Here is a 13,444-nt window from a genome sequence, read left to right as displayed (position 1 = left end):
TCACTATTTTAATCATCCCATTTTGAGAATGGTGATTCGCCCATGGGGTGAACACCCCTTCACCCCTTCCCTTCTTTCCCCCTTCCCCAGGTGGGGGGGGGAACAGTATGTTCATAATTTCACGACAAATTATATAACATATTCCCCCCCACCCAGCCTTTTTAAAGCAAATATACTCTCGTTCAGCCACTTTGCTTCATAATTCGTAAACTTTCGAGACCAGAAAGTTTTGGCTTACTGAGGGAGGGAAAAAGTTTTCGCTTTCTGATATTCGTAGAGATGTTACCATTGGCTTTGTGGGGGCCCCAAGCTGTGTTGGGAGGTTTAACATAATTCAGGAAATGTTAAGAGGGGGGAAATCTAACGTAGGTTGAAGGAGGGGGAAATTCAACATAGAGGAAGGGGGAAGAATTTGAACATAGGGAATATTGAGAGAGGGGAGAGGAGGCGAGGGGAAGTGGGTAAATATAACAAAGACAGAGAGGGGGATACGTTAAAAAGAAAGATTATATTTAACATAAACCAAGTCATGTTAACATATTCAGAAATTTCAGTTGTGTGTTAATCACCAATTCCTTGGCCGAAGGTGATTGGAATGGTGATTAGGAGGAAGGGGTGGATAAGGGAGGGGGGTGCATGAGGGGGGAGGGGGAGGATTGGGATTGGTGCATTTTGCTGTTTTTTGTGGAATGGCGTCCACGAAAATACCCCTGGTGGCTGTGTCTTCATCATCGTCATTAAAGATGACGTCATCATTATATCATCATCATCATCATCATCATCATTGCCAACTGTTGCCATCATATATAATGTGTGTGTGTGTGTGTGTGTGTGTGTGTGTGGGTGGGTGGCACAGGACGTCATAGGATCTCATGATGAAGGCATGAGCGAGGCAGGGAGAGAGAGGGAGTGGGACGTGCCACAGTCCTGCGGGGGATACGATCAAAAGGCGGAGGAGCTGGGGTCATTATCCTTCATGTGAGAGATGAAGTCGGGCGAAGGTATATATATATCCTCGACAGTATATATATATATATATATATATATATATATATATATATATATATATATATATATATATATATATTCCTATGAGTCCACGGGGAAAATGAAACACGATAAGTTCCAAGTGCACTTTCGTGTAATAATCACATCATCAGGGGAGACACAAGAGAGAAATATAAGTCTCTTCGATGTATATCAACTGACTTATATTTCTCTCTTGTGTCTCCCCTGATGATGTGATTACTACACGAAAGTGCACTTGGGAACTTATCGTGTTTCATTTTCCCCGTGGACTCATAGGAATATCTTGATCACGCGCAAAATTGTGATCCTTTCCAACATATATATATATATATATATATATATATATATATATATATATATATATATATATATATATATATATATATATATATATGACACACTGGCACACCAAGTCATGGTTCCAGGGAGGCATGGCAGCGGGAGGTGGTGGGAGTAAGAGAGCCACAGGTTTTCTGGAGGTGTTGCACCAGCCCCTGAGTGAGTGTGTCGGGCGCCCTCCGGCTACTGAAGGTGACTGTTAAACCCCCTTCCCATCCCCTCTGGTGAAGGTCGTCACGTCTTAACACGCTCTGGAAAATTACTTTTTCTCCTCCCCCGGCCCTTTTTGTCCCTCCCCATCTCTCCATCAGGAGGTGGAGACACTGAAGTGAGTATTCTTCCCCCCCTTCGTCCTCTCGTCCCTTACTCATGTATTTAGCTCGGTTCCTCATAACTCATGGATGCTGACCGACTTGCTCACCTGTGACTTTCCTCCCTCCGACAGTTCTCCGTTGAGGGCGAAGGTGGTTCATTTGGTCCCCTACCACACACACACACACACACACACACACACACACACACACACACACACACACACCGACATCCTATTGAGGTAACTCCCTCCTCCTCCTCCTCCTCCTCCTCCTCCTCCTCCTCCTCCTCCTCCTCCTCCTCTTCCTCCTCCTCCTCTTCCTCCGTCATCATCACCAGATCCTCTCCTGCCATACCCGTGTCTCTGTACGCCATGTGTGCATGACCAACACACGTCCATCGGTGTGTCTTTTGTCATGCATTCTCGCCATATTTATCTTTCATCTGTAGAAGGACAGTGACTGAGGCACAGCCAGCCGTCTGGTATCTTAACTTGTGCTTCCATACTTTCGCACACTTTCTCTCCATACTGTCGCACACCTTAACTCTACACCCTCACGCACTTTGATCTCCACACTCTTACACACTCTACTACCTCCTCCACACTCTCTCACGCACTCTACCCCCCCCTACTCTCTCAATCATATAACTTCATACTTTCGCACTCTTTCTCAAACCTGTCGCACTACTTCACGCTCTCCCACCTTCCCTCCTCATTCTCACACCTTCCTCCCACACTCTCTTGAACGCTCTGCCAAGTGAAATAAGGACTCCACAGAGGTTGAACCCTCCCCGTCAGCTTTAAAAGCAGACTATACAAATGGCTAAAAGCTATTCCGGATAAACCCAATACAGACAACTATGCAGTGCGAGTGGCGGGAAAACACTACCAGCGTTGCTAATCAAGCGGTAAAGGTTTGAGCGGTGTATCCAGTGAGCGCTGAGCGCTAACCCTGCCGCTAGGGATGATCCAGTGAACGATGCAACCTAGAAATAACCCTTCTTTCTACTCTTGCTTGCTTGCTTGCGCGCGCACACACACACACACACACACACACACACACACACACACACACACACACACACACATCCACGTTTCCCGCGTTAGCAGAGTATCGCCGGGACTTTGTTCAGGTCCCCTTGTAAGCAGGTGCAATCCTCCTCCCATTTCACGACCCCACATTACCATTGCATCATCTGCAAACACATTCAGGTCGGAGTTAATACCTTCGTGCAGTGTGTGTGTGTGTGTGTGTGTGTGTGTGTGTGTGTGTGTGTGTGTGTGTGTGTGTGTGTGTGTCGTAAAAATTATTTAGAAAAAATTATGACATCAATGAAAAGTTTAGTACGGGAGTTTTATGGTTCTAGGAAGAAATGACTTCAGTGTGTCTCGCCACCGAAGGTCACTATTTTGGGGGTCTCCTTAGCCTGGACGTCCAGCAGACGAGGACTTGACGTACGTATTATACGTCAGGCCTGAAGTCCGGGCGCTATCCTCTGGACTCGCCAAGATCCGATATCGCTCGTAAGACAAGACACACATCGCGAGCCACTGGCCTTCGATTTTCGTATTAAGAACCTATGCGGAGCTCACCCATCTGGCTAATTATGGGGAACTCTGGGGAAATTACTATTGTTTGGACTCGGTGGTCCGGCCCCTGGTATTAATAGAGAGAGAGAGAGAGAGAGAGAGAGAGAGAGAGAGAGAGAGAGAGAGAGAGAGAGAGAGAGAGACGGGTGGGGAAGAGGGAGGGAGGGAGGGTGGCAGCATGACCAGCCGCCTTCGTCTGCGACTTAGTCAGGGCGTTCCTGGGTGGGGACCAGCGTGGCGCGAACAGTTCCATCCTGTGAGAGGATGGGAAGGTCGGGAGGCAAGCAGCCCTGTAGAAAAAAAGAAAATACAATAGAATCCCCCCCCCCAAAACCCCCCTTATTTAAATCACTCCATCACCCACGCGTCTACGTACAAATCACCCCCTCCTCTCCCTATTTGTAGATTGGGTAGTAGTGGCTTTAGTTAGTAGCTAGCCCTTGTAGCGACGCAACTACCGTAGTGCTCAAGAGGGGGCGCTTGTGGTGATGTGAGAAATTCAAGAGGTGCAGCTGGGACGTGTTGAGACGCGGTACGTATGCGAGGGGGACCAGGTAGCCACAGTGGGTAATTGATGTGCCGGGTAAGAGGAGTGGGTTGTATAAGCTGCCGCTACCAACAGGGAAGAGGTTGGTGTGTGTGTCGTCTGTTAATAGGAGTGATCAACGACTTTGTTATCTGTTGATAGAAATGATCAACGACTTTGTTATCTGTTGATAGAAATGATCAACGACTTTGTTATCTGTTGATAGAAATGATCAACGACTTTGTTATCTGTTGATAGAAATGATCAACGACTTTGTTATCTGTTGATAGAAATGATCAACGACTTTGTTGTCAATAGAAATGATCAACGACTTTGTCATCTGTTGATAGAAATGATCAACGACTTTGTTATCTGTTGATAGAAATGATCAACGACTTTGTTGTCTGTTAATAGAAATGATCAACGACTTTGTCATCTGTTGATAGAAATGATCAACGACTTTGTTATCTGTTGATAGAAATGATCAACGACTTTGTCATCTGTTGATAGAAATGAACAACTTCTTTGACTGTCATCTGTTAATAGAAATGATCAACGACTTTGACTTTGTCGTCTGTTGATAGAAATGATCAACGACTTTGATTCATCAGTAGGATAAGTTCAGGATTATTTTTTTTTACTTGATTAATAAAGGATATTCTTATTGATCGATGTGGATGAATAACAGGTGTGTGTGTGTGTGTGTGTGTGTGTGTGTGTGTGTGTGTGTGTGGTATATGAAGAATAGTTACTTTATATCACATTTGCAGACAATGAATGCAGTCCCTTCACTTCGTGAGGTTAATGAGTATAGTGTTCTTCATGCGGTTGGTCAAATTAACTAACATTAAGTCAGAAAATTTAAGTCTTTGATATCACTGAGTCAGCGATCTCGGGACCTTGTCTTCGTAAGTATAACAGGTGTGTGTGTGTGTGTGTGTGTGTGTGTGTAGTATCCTCATTGAGGCTGTCGGAGCCTCTCAGATGAGTCAGTCTGTAGCTCGTCTCGGACCTGCATTTAAGAGTCCACATCCCCCCGAGTTATGCCAACGTAACTTCAAGTCTCTGATCCTTTTAGTGAAGCCTAGAGAAACATAATCAGGATTCACTGTTTCGGGGATTCGGTGCATCGTCTGTTTCGGGATTTAAAGCGTTCGAGATTCGGTGTTTCGTCAGCGTTCGGGATTTACAGCTTCGTCTGTGTTCGGGTTGCAGAGCTTCGTCCGTGTTCGAGATTCGATGCTTCGTCAGCGTTCGGGATTCAGAGCTTCGTCAGCGTTCGGGATTCGGTGCTTCGTCAGCGTTCGGGATTCAGAGCTTCGTCAGCGTTCGGGATTCAGAGCTTCGTCAACGTTCGGGATTTACCGCTTCGTCTCAGTTCGGGAATCGGTGCTTCGTCCGGGTATAAGATGTTGCATGTCGAGGGGCGTCCCCATCCTGACGCCGACTTGTTGACCCAGCCACAACTCATCTTTAATTCTACCCTCCTTCATCCCCTGTACATATACACACGGGGGCCCGCCCGCCCGCCCGCCCGGCGCTAATATTCGCATGGGACCCGGCCCTTGGCTTAAGGGTAGGGGGAGGGGAGCGGGAGTAAGGGGAGAGGAGCGGGGGTAAGGGGAGGGGACGGATCCAGATCCAAATGGGTGCCTAACCCTCCCCTCCTCCTCCTGCTCCTCCTCCTCCTCCTCCTCCTCCTCCTCCTCCTCATCCTCCTCCTCCTCCTGCTCCTCCTCCAACCAAACTATAAACAGATGTACTTGATCACACAGTGGTGGATGTGGTGTGTTGAAATAGAAAGAAAAACGAGGCAAGATCTTCCTCATAGCGTGTACTCTCTCTCTCTCTCTCTCTCTCTCTCTCTCTCTCTCTCTCTCTCTCTCTCTCTCTCTCTCTCTCTCTCTCTCTCTCTCCTGGCATCCTGATGCGATCCTCCGTATGATGCTGGTAATAGGTGTGTTGACTCCTGCGTTGGGACTCTTCTTTTACACATTTACACAACAGATGCAGAGGTTATTGATCTTTTTTTTTTTTTACACAATGCAGGGAAAATAGATTATCTTTCTATTCAATAAATGGACAAAATCTTATCTTTCTAACACAATTCGGGACAAATGATTATTTTCGTATTTTCTTATTTTTTTTTTTACATAATACGAGGACAGAATGTTATATTTTTACGTAACAGAGGGACCAAAAAAACTTTTTCATCTTTCCACGCACCATAGGCACATAGGATACACTCTCCAAAATATCACGTTTACAGAATACTATCTCTGGATACTTTACAGATAAAACAGAAAACTTGACTTTTATACTTTGGTTGATAACGGTAAGTTGAATACTTTGCGTCTGGCCCCTGTCGATATTTCATGACCAGTGTCGTAAAAGTCTTAGAACTTTGCCTTGAAGATGCTAGCCAAAGTGGTAATATCTTTGCTATCTTTATCACCTTCATGAGATTAAGGAGATAAATCTACTCATGTGCATTGGTCGTAAAAGTCTTAGAACTTTGCCTTAAAGATGTTTGCCACAGTATCTTCGCTATCTTTATCACCTTAATGAGATTAAGGAGATAGATCTACTCATATGCATCACAGATAGAGAGTATACATGTTCAGAAAGACTTACATTTATCAAAGATAAGATAAAAGATACTCTAGATTAGTATCTTTTTAAGAAGTGAGCTCTCTTATGGTTTCTCATCAACACACAATATCACCTGTAAGTACCCAGCCCGTAAAAGTATATAGAAGACATTGAAGTGCATAGAAAATATCACTTTGGCTGGCAGTTTTCGTGTCTGTGGTAGGATATCAAAGTTCTGTTGAATTCATTTTCATACCCAAAGTTTTAAGGTTTTTTTTTTTTTTTCCTTAATGTTATCTGAAGCGATGTGTTGATGACGTCATCTGTTGATGTCTGTGTAGCACTCGCTTGTTATCTGCTGATGTGTTTGTGTTTGATGTCTGTATCACACTCGACGCCTGCGATTGATGCCTCTGTGGCACTCAACGCCAGCGATTGATGCCTCTGTGGCACTCGCCGCCATCGATTGATGCCTCTGTGGCACTCACCGCCATCGATTGATGCCTCTGTGGCACTCACCGCCATCGATTGATGCCTCTGTGGCACTCAACGCCATTGAGTGATGCCTCTGTGGCACTCAACACCATCGATTGATGCCTCTGTGGCACTCAACACCATCGATTGATGCCTCTGTGGCACTCAACGCCATCAATTGATGCCTCTGTGGTACTCAACGCCATCGATTGATGCCTCTGTGGCACTCAACGCCATTGAGTGATGCTCTGTGGCACTCAACACCATCGATTGATGCCTCTGTGGCACTCAACACCATCGATTGATGCCTCTGTGGCACTCAACGCCATCAATTGATGCCTCTGTGGTACTCAACGCCATCGATTGATGCCTCTGTGGCACTCAACGCCATTGAGTGATGCCTCTGTGGCACTCAACACCATCGATTGATGCCTCTGTGGCACTCAACACCATCGATTGATGCCTCTGTGGCACTCAACGCCATCAATTGATGCCTCTGTGGTACTCAACGCCATCGATTGATGCCTCTGTGGCACTCAACGCCATTGAGTGATGCCTCTGTGGCACTCAACGCCATCAATTGATGCCTCTGTGGCACTCAACGCCATTGAGTGATGCCTCTGGCACTCAACACCATCGATTGATGCCTCTGTGGCACTCAACACCATCGATTGATGCCTCTGTGGCACTCAACGACATCAATTGATGCCTCTGTGGCACTCAACGCCATCGATTGATGCCTCCCTGGCACTCAACGCCAGCGATTGATGCCTCCCTGGCACTCAACGCCATCGATTGATGCCTCTGTGGCACTCAACGCCAGCGATTGATGCCTCTGTGGCACTCAACGCCATCAATTGATGCCTCTGTGGCACTCAACGCCATCAATTGATGCCTCTGTGGCACTCAACGCCATCAATTGATGCCTCTGTGGCTCTCGCCTTCATCTGCTGATGGTGTAGCGCCCACCGCCACCCCGTTGATGACCCGGTGGCATTCGCCGTCATCCCATGGATGTCCTTGTGGCAATCAACGTCACCAGGCGACAGCTGGGTGCGTCCCTCCTCCGTCACCCCTCCGTCACCCCTCCGTCACCCCTCCGTCACAAACACACAACGCACATCAGCTAATTGACTGGCGGATGTTATTTCCTTGGTTCTCTTGGGCCCACGACCGGTTGTCTGACGATGCTCTCTCTCCGTTCGACGGAGCCTGGCGCTCGCTCCTGTCAGCTCACGGACTTCCCGGCGGCGCTCTCACTGTGCACGGGCACACATTGTGAGCGGCAGCGCCACAGCAACAGCATCCTCCGCTGCCGCAAAGGCGCCTCCCACACCACCACCACCACCACTACCTTCTGTTCTCTCTCTCTCTCTCTCTCTCTCTCTCTCTCTCTCTCTCTCTCTCTCTCTCTCTCTCTCTCTTGGCGAGTGGTTCGTCTACGGTTCCGTGGGAGGCAACGCGGACTGGCCCTGGGCGAGGGAGGACGGTTTGGTGGAGGGGATGAGGTTCAGTGGGAGAGGGAAGGTGGAGAGGGAGGTGGGGAGGGAAGGAGGGAGTGCCATGGATTGAAGGGTTGGGGGAAGGGAGGTGAGGAGGGAGGGTGCGTGTGTGTGTGGTGCTCCTGGTGGTATGGTGGGCTTGGGGCAGGAGGAGGAGGAGGGAGGCAACTCAGGTGGCCATTGTCTGCAGTCAGTATCTAAGCTCAGCTTCTTTCAGTAGATTCCCCTCCTACCCCTCCTCCCAAACCGCACCCCTCCAGCCCCTTCTCCTTCCCATCCCGAGCCAACCTCCCACTCCTCAAGGCCAACCCTCCCGCCAAACCCTCACCCCCCCATACTCCTACACCCGCCATCGGCCGCGTTTGGCCACGACGGAGATTAGGGAGCGCGTAAGGAAACCTCATTTTTGGCCATGGAATTTAGTAGATATGAACACCCCTCCTCCTCCTCCTCCTCCTTCTCCTCCTCCCTTCCCCGACGGAGCGAGGGATGGATGTGTGAGCGGACGATGGACTTACTCGAGGCCATTGAGAAGTTCCCGTCAGGCTTTACAGTCTCATGTGCTGTGAGGAGGAGCAGGAGGAGGAGGAGGCGGCCAACAGCAGCAGCAGCAGCGGGCGGAGTGGGTCCAACAGGTATATCGCTGTAGGAGATTTTGAGCCGACGGTCTGTGGCGAAGAGTGGACGTTGCGAAGGACGTGGACGATTCGGGTCTGCGAGAGGTCGTGTGACCCCGGACGCCGTCCTTGACGAGGGCGTCGTTAACGAAGACACCAGCCGGAGGCCCTCTGAGAACGGCTGGCACAGGTGTGGTGAGGCAACGGAGGCTTCTGTGTGGCGGACCAGCGGACACGCGGAAGAATGAGCTGGGTCGCCCTTCACGTGTGGGTTGGACGGGTCTGTATGTCCCATTAGTGACCTTTCGGGCTTCGGAGCTGCATTGCCCGCCACTGGTGACAGCCTGGAGTTGGGGCTACGCTACCGAGCGCTGGGGACCCCTCGATTTAGGGGGGCTGTTCGACTAATTACCGCTGGCGACCCTGAATTTCAAGGCTGTTCAACCTAGTGTAGGTGACCCTGGATTTTCCGGGGCTGCGAGGCCTGCTGTTCGTGCCTCATCCCTGGATATTTTAGTGGAGTTTGGGGGGCTTCCTTTGCCAGATGGTTGGGTCTGCGTCAGCCGTCGCCTCTCTGAGGTTTTTCCCTCTACCACTGTAGATCCTCAGTCTACCCCCCCGCCACACACACACACACACACACACACACACACACACACACACACACACACACACACACACACACACACAAACACACGTCCAGAGCACCCAGCCGGTGCCTGGCTTAGGCTGTGTGAATACAGGTGTGTGTGTGTGGGTGTGTGGTGGGTGGTTTCCTCGATTCCCAGGTGTCTGCATCTTCGCCTGGGCTGCTGGTCGTCAAGAAACAACCATCCCCCTCCCCCTCACACACACACACACACACACACACAACCAATATGGATCCTGGTCCCACTGAATATCTGAGAGGTGGAGTCGTCTGGGATAACAATACGACCTTTTGACTCAGAGAATGTCGTAGGTCTGGTAGCGCCCCACCTCACACACACACACACACTCACTCTCTCTCCGTCCTCTTCCCCTTTCCCCTACCTCCTCCTGCTGTGGCTCTGTCGGATTGATTTCCAGCTAAGGGTGGGCTGGGGTGGGTGGGTGGGTGGGTTGTCTGTTTCCCAGACGGGGAGGAAGAAAAAAAGAAAAGATAGAGGTGTATGTACTCTTGGCAAGGGGGCAGAATAATGTCACCTCGTGCTCACCCAGACTGTGATGAAAAGTGGCCCCCTAAGAACCCCCTCTTTTCCTCCTCCTCCACCCCTCCTCTCTCTCTCTCTCCCTCCCTCCTTCCCCACAAACACCCCCTCCCTCCTCCTGAACGCGAGGCCGAGGGAGAGGCACAGGTCACAGGAGAGATGGGGGAAATGTGTGTGTGAGAGATAGAGAGTCTTGTCTCTCGTGGAAGGAGCCACACAGACCGTGTATGAATATGTTACGAAATGAGAAACATGGGTCGGGGGGAAAGTGACGAAAGTGTAATGTTTTTAAGATTAAGTTTTACTGTGTTTCGTGATGTTATTTCAAGATTGAGTTTCACTATGTTTCGTGATGTTATATTAAGATTGAGTTTTACTGTGTTTCGTGATGTTTTTTTAAGATTAAGTTTCACTATGTTTCGGGATGGTTTTTTTAAGATTAAGTTTCACTATGCTTCGTGATGTTATTTCAAGATTGAGTTTCACTATGTTTCGTGATGTTTTTTCGATTGAGTTTCACTATGTTTCGTGATTTTTTTTTGAGATTGAGTTTCACAGTGTTTCGGGATGTTTTTTTAAGATTGAGTTTCACTATGTTTCGTGATGTTTTTAAGATTGTTTCACTATGTTTTGTGATTTTTTTTAAGATTAAGTTTCACTATGTTTCTTGATGTTATATTAAGATTGAGTTTCACCATGTTTCGTGATTTTTTAAGATTAAGTTTCACTATGTTTCGTGATGTTTTTAATTTTAAGTTTCACTATGTTTCGTGATGTTTTTAAGATTTAGTTTCACTATGTTTCGTGATGTTTTTAACGTTCTGTTTCTTTATGTTTCGTGATATGTTTTTAACGTTCTGTTTCCTTATGTTTCGTGATATGTTTTAAGATTCTGTTTCTCTGTCCTTCGGGATTCGAGCGCCTCTGGTGTGGCAGTACCCATCACCTCCTTCCAGGAACCAGGGCGAATATTACTTCCAGGCATACGTGAAAAGACATCTCTCTCTCTCTCTCTCTCTCTCTCTCTCTCTCTCTCTCTCTCTCTCTCTCTCTCTCTCTCTCTCTCTCTCTCTCTCTCTCTCTCTCTCTCTCTCTCTATCTATCTATCTCTCGGCACGTGGAATGTAGTGGGTGAGTGAGGACTGCTGCCCCAAGTCCTCTCTCTCTTATCCCCATGCTGACGAGTCCTCTCCTTTTTCCCCCTGCTGACGAGTCCTCTCCTTTCTCCCCCTGCTGACGAGTCCTCTCCCTTCTCCCCCTACTGATGAGTCCTCTCCCTTCTCCCCTTGCTGATGAGTCCTCTCCCTTCTCTCCCTGCTGACGAGTCCTCTCCTTTCTCCCCCTGCTGACGAGTCTTCTCCCTTCTCCCCTTGCTGACAAGTCCTCTCCCTTCTTCCCTTGCTGACGAGTCCTCTCCCTTCTCCCCCTGCTGACGAGTCCTCTCCCTTCTCCCCCTACTGACGAGTCCTCTCCTTTCTCCCCCTGCTGACGAGTCCTCTCCTTTCTCCCCCTGCTGACGAGTCCTCTCCTTTCTCCCCCTGCTGATGAGTCCTCTCCTTTCTCCCTCTGCTGACGAGTCCTCTCCTTTCTCCCCCTGCTGATGAGTCCTCTCCTTTCTCCCCCTGCTGACGAGTCCTCTCCCTTCTCCCCTTGCTGACGAATCCTCTCCCTTCTCCCCCTGCTGATGAGTCCTCTCCTCCCCCCCCCTGCAGACGAGTCCTTTCCCTTCTCCCCCTGCTGACGAGTCCTCTCCCTTCTCCCCCTGCTGACGAGTCCTCTCCCTTCTCCCCCTGCTGACGAGTCCTCTCCCTTCTCCTCCTGCTGACGACTCCTCTCCCTTCTCCCCCTGCTGACGAGTCCTCGCATTCCCTGGCTAAGGAAGTCTCGTCCCCTGTGCTGACAGGTCCTCGTTCTCTCAGATGTGATGTCCTCGCCCGCCCCCGCCCCCCCCTCCTTAAAGGTTACAGAGCATAGATCTAGAGTAAACAGAGAGCCTAAATTTTAAGGGGATGAAGCCTTCATTTTAAAGGGACGAAGCGCCTTAGTTTAAGGGAAGGGAACATGTTAATACTTAAACTGGACGGAACCATTTACTTAAGGAAGCAAAAACCCATTGAAATGGGAACGTGGATTGCGACAAAAAGGAATGGGGCCGAGAATTGAAGGGGGTAGTCGTCGACTGAGGACTGAGAATGGAAGTAGGAAAGCTAAAGTTGAAAGGGAACGGAGGAGCCCAGAGCTACAAAGGAACGAACCGTAAGTTAAGTGACTGGTTTAACCTCAGCTGAAGAAGGAATTCAACGAGTGTTTAAAGAGAAACTAAGAGTCCAGTTTAAAGGGAAGGGAACACTAAGTTTAAAGGGGATTGAAGCCTTATCCAGTTCGTATGAAGGATGGAGTTTTAAGCAGAAGTTCAAGAGGCTTATGATCAACAGATAGTCGAGAGGTTGATGAAGATTAGATGCACTGGGAGAAAAAGTTATTCATGAACGATGGGTTACAGTGAGCGCTGTTCATACTGGGACGAGGGATTACAGAGCGTTTTTCATAGGATGAGGGGTTACAGTGAGCGCTGTTCATACTGGGACGAGGGATTAGAGAGCGTTTTTCATAGGATGAGGGATTGCAGGGCGCTGTTCATACTGGGACGAGGGATTACAGAGCGTTTTTCATAGGATGAGGGATTGCAGGGCGCTGTTCATACTGGGACGAGGGATTAGAGAGCGTTTTTCATAGGATGAGGGATTGCAGGGCGTTGTTTTTACCGGGAAGAGGGATTACAGAGCGTTTTTCATGGTAGGGTGAGGGATTACAGGGCGGTGTTCACAGTAGGATGAGGGATTACAGGGCGGTGTTCACAGTAGGATGAGGGATTACAGGGCGGTGTTCATAGTAGGATAAGGGATTACAGGGCGGTGTTCATAGTAGGATGAGGGATTACAGGGCGGTGTTCATAGTAGGATAAGGGATTACAGGGCGGTGTTCATAGTAGGATGAGGGATTACAGGGCGGTGTTCATAGTAGGATAAGGGATTACAGGGCGGTGTTCATAGTAGGATGAGGGATTACAGGGCGGTGTTCATAGTAGGATGAGGGATTACAGGGCGGTGTTCATAGCAGGATGAGGGATTACAGGGCGGTGTTCATAGTAGGATAAGGGATTACAGGGCGGTGTTCATAGTAGGATGAGGGATTACAGAGCGGTGTTCATAGTAGGGTTAGGGATTACAGAGCGTTGTTCATAGTAGAATGAGGGATTACAGGGCGGTGTT

The 13,444-nt window shown here is 48.7% G+C and overlaps 1 protein-coding gene across 1 annotated transcript in view; it reads left to right on the top strand.

Annotated features, from left to right (window-relative positions):
• The window catches only part of LOC139753067 (uncharacterized), a 121,924-nt gene that overhangs the window by 40,693 nt on the left and 67,787 nt on the right, over positions 1–13,444 (top strand). The gene's annotated exons all lie outside the window — the stretch shown is intronic.

The sequence above is a fragment of the Panulirus ornatus genome, chromosome 14, assembly GCF_036320965.1.
Source record: "Panulirus ornatus isolate Po-2019 chromosome 14, ASM3632096v1, whole genome shotgun sequence".
Classification (NCBI taxonomy): Eukaryota; Metazoa; Arthropoda; class Malacostraca; order Decapoda; family Palinuridae; genus Panulirus; species Panulirus ornatus.
The sequence above is the reverse complement of the archived record's forward strand: the minus strand, read 5'-3'. Positions and strand labels throughout refer to the sequence as shown.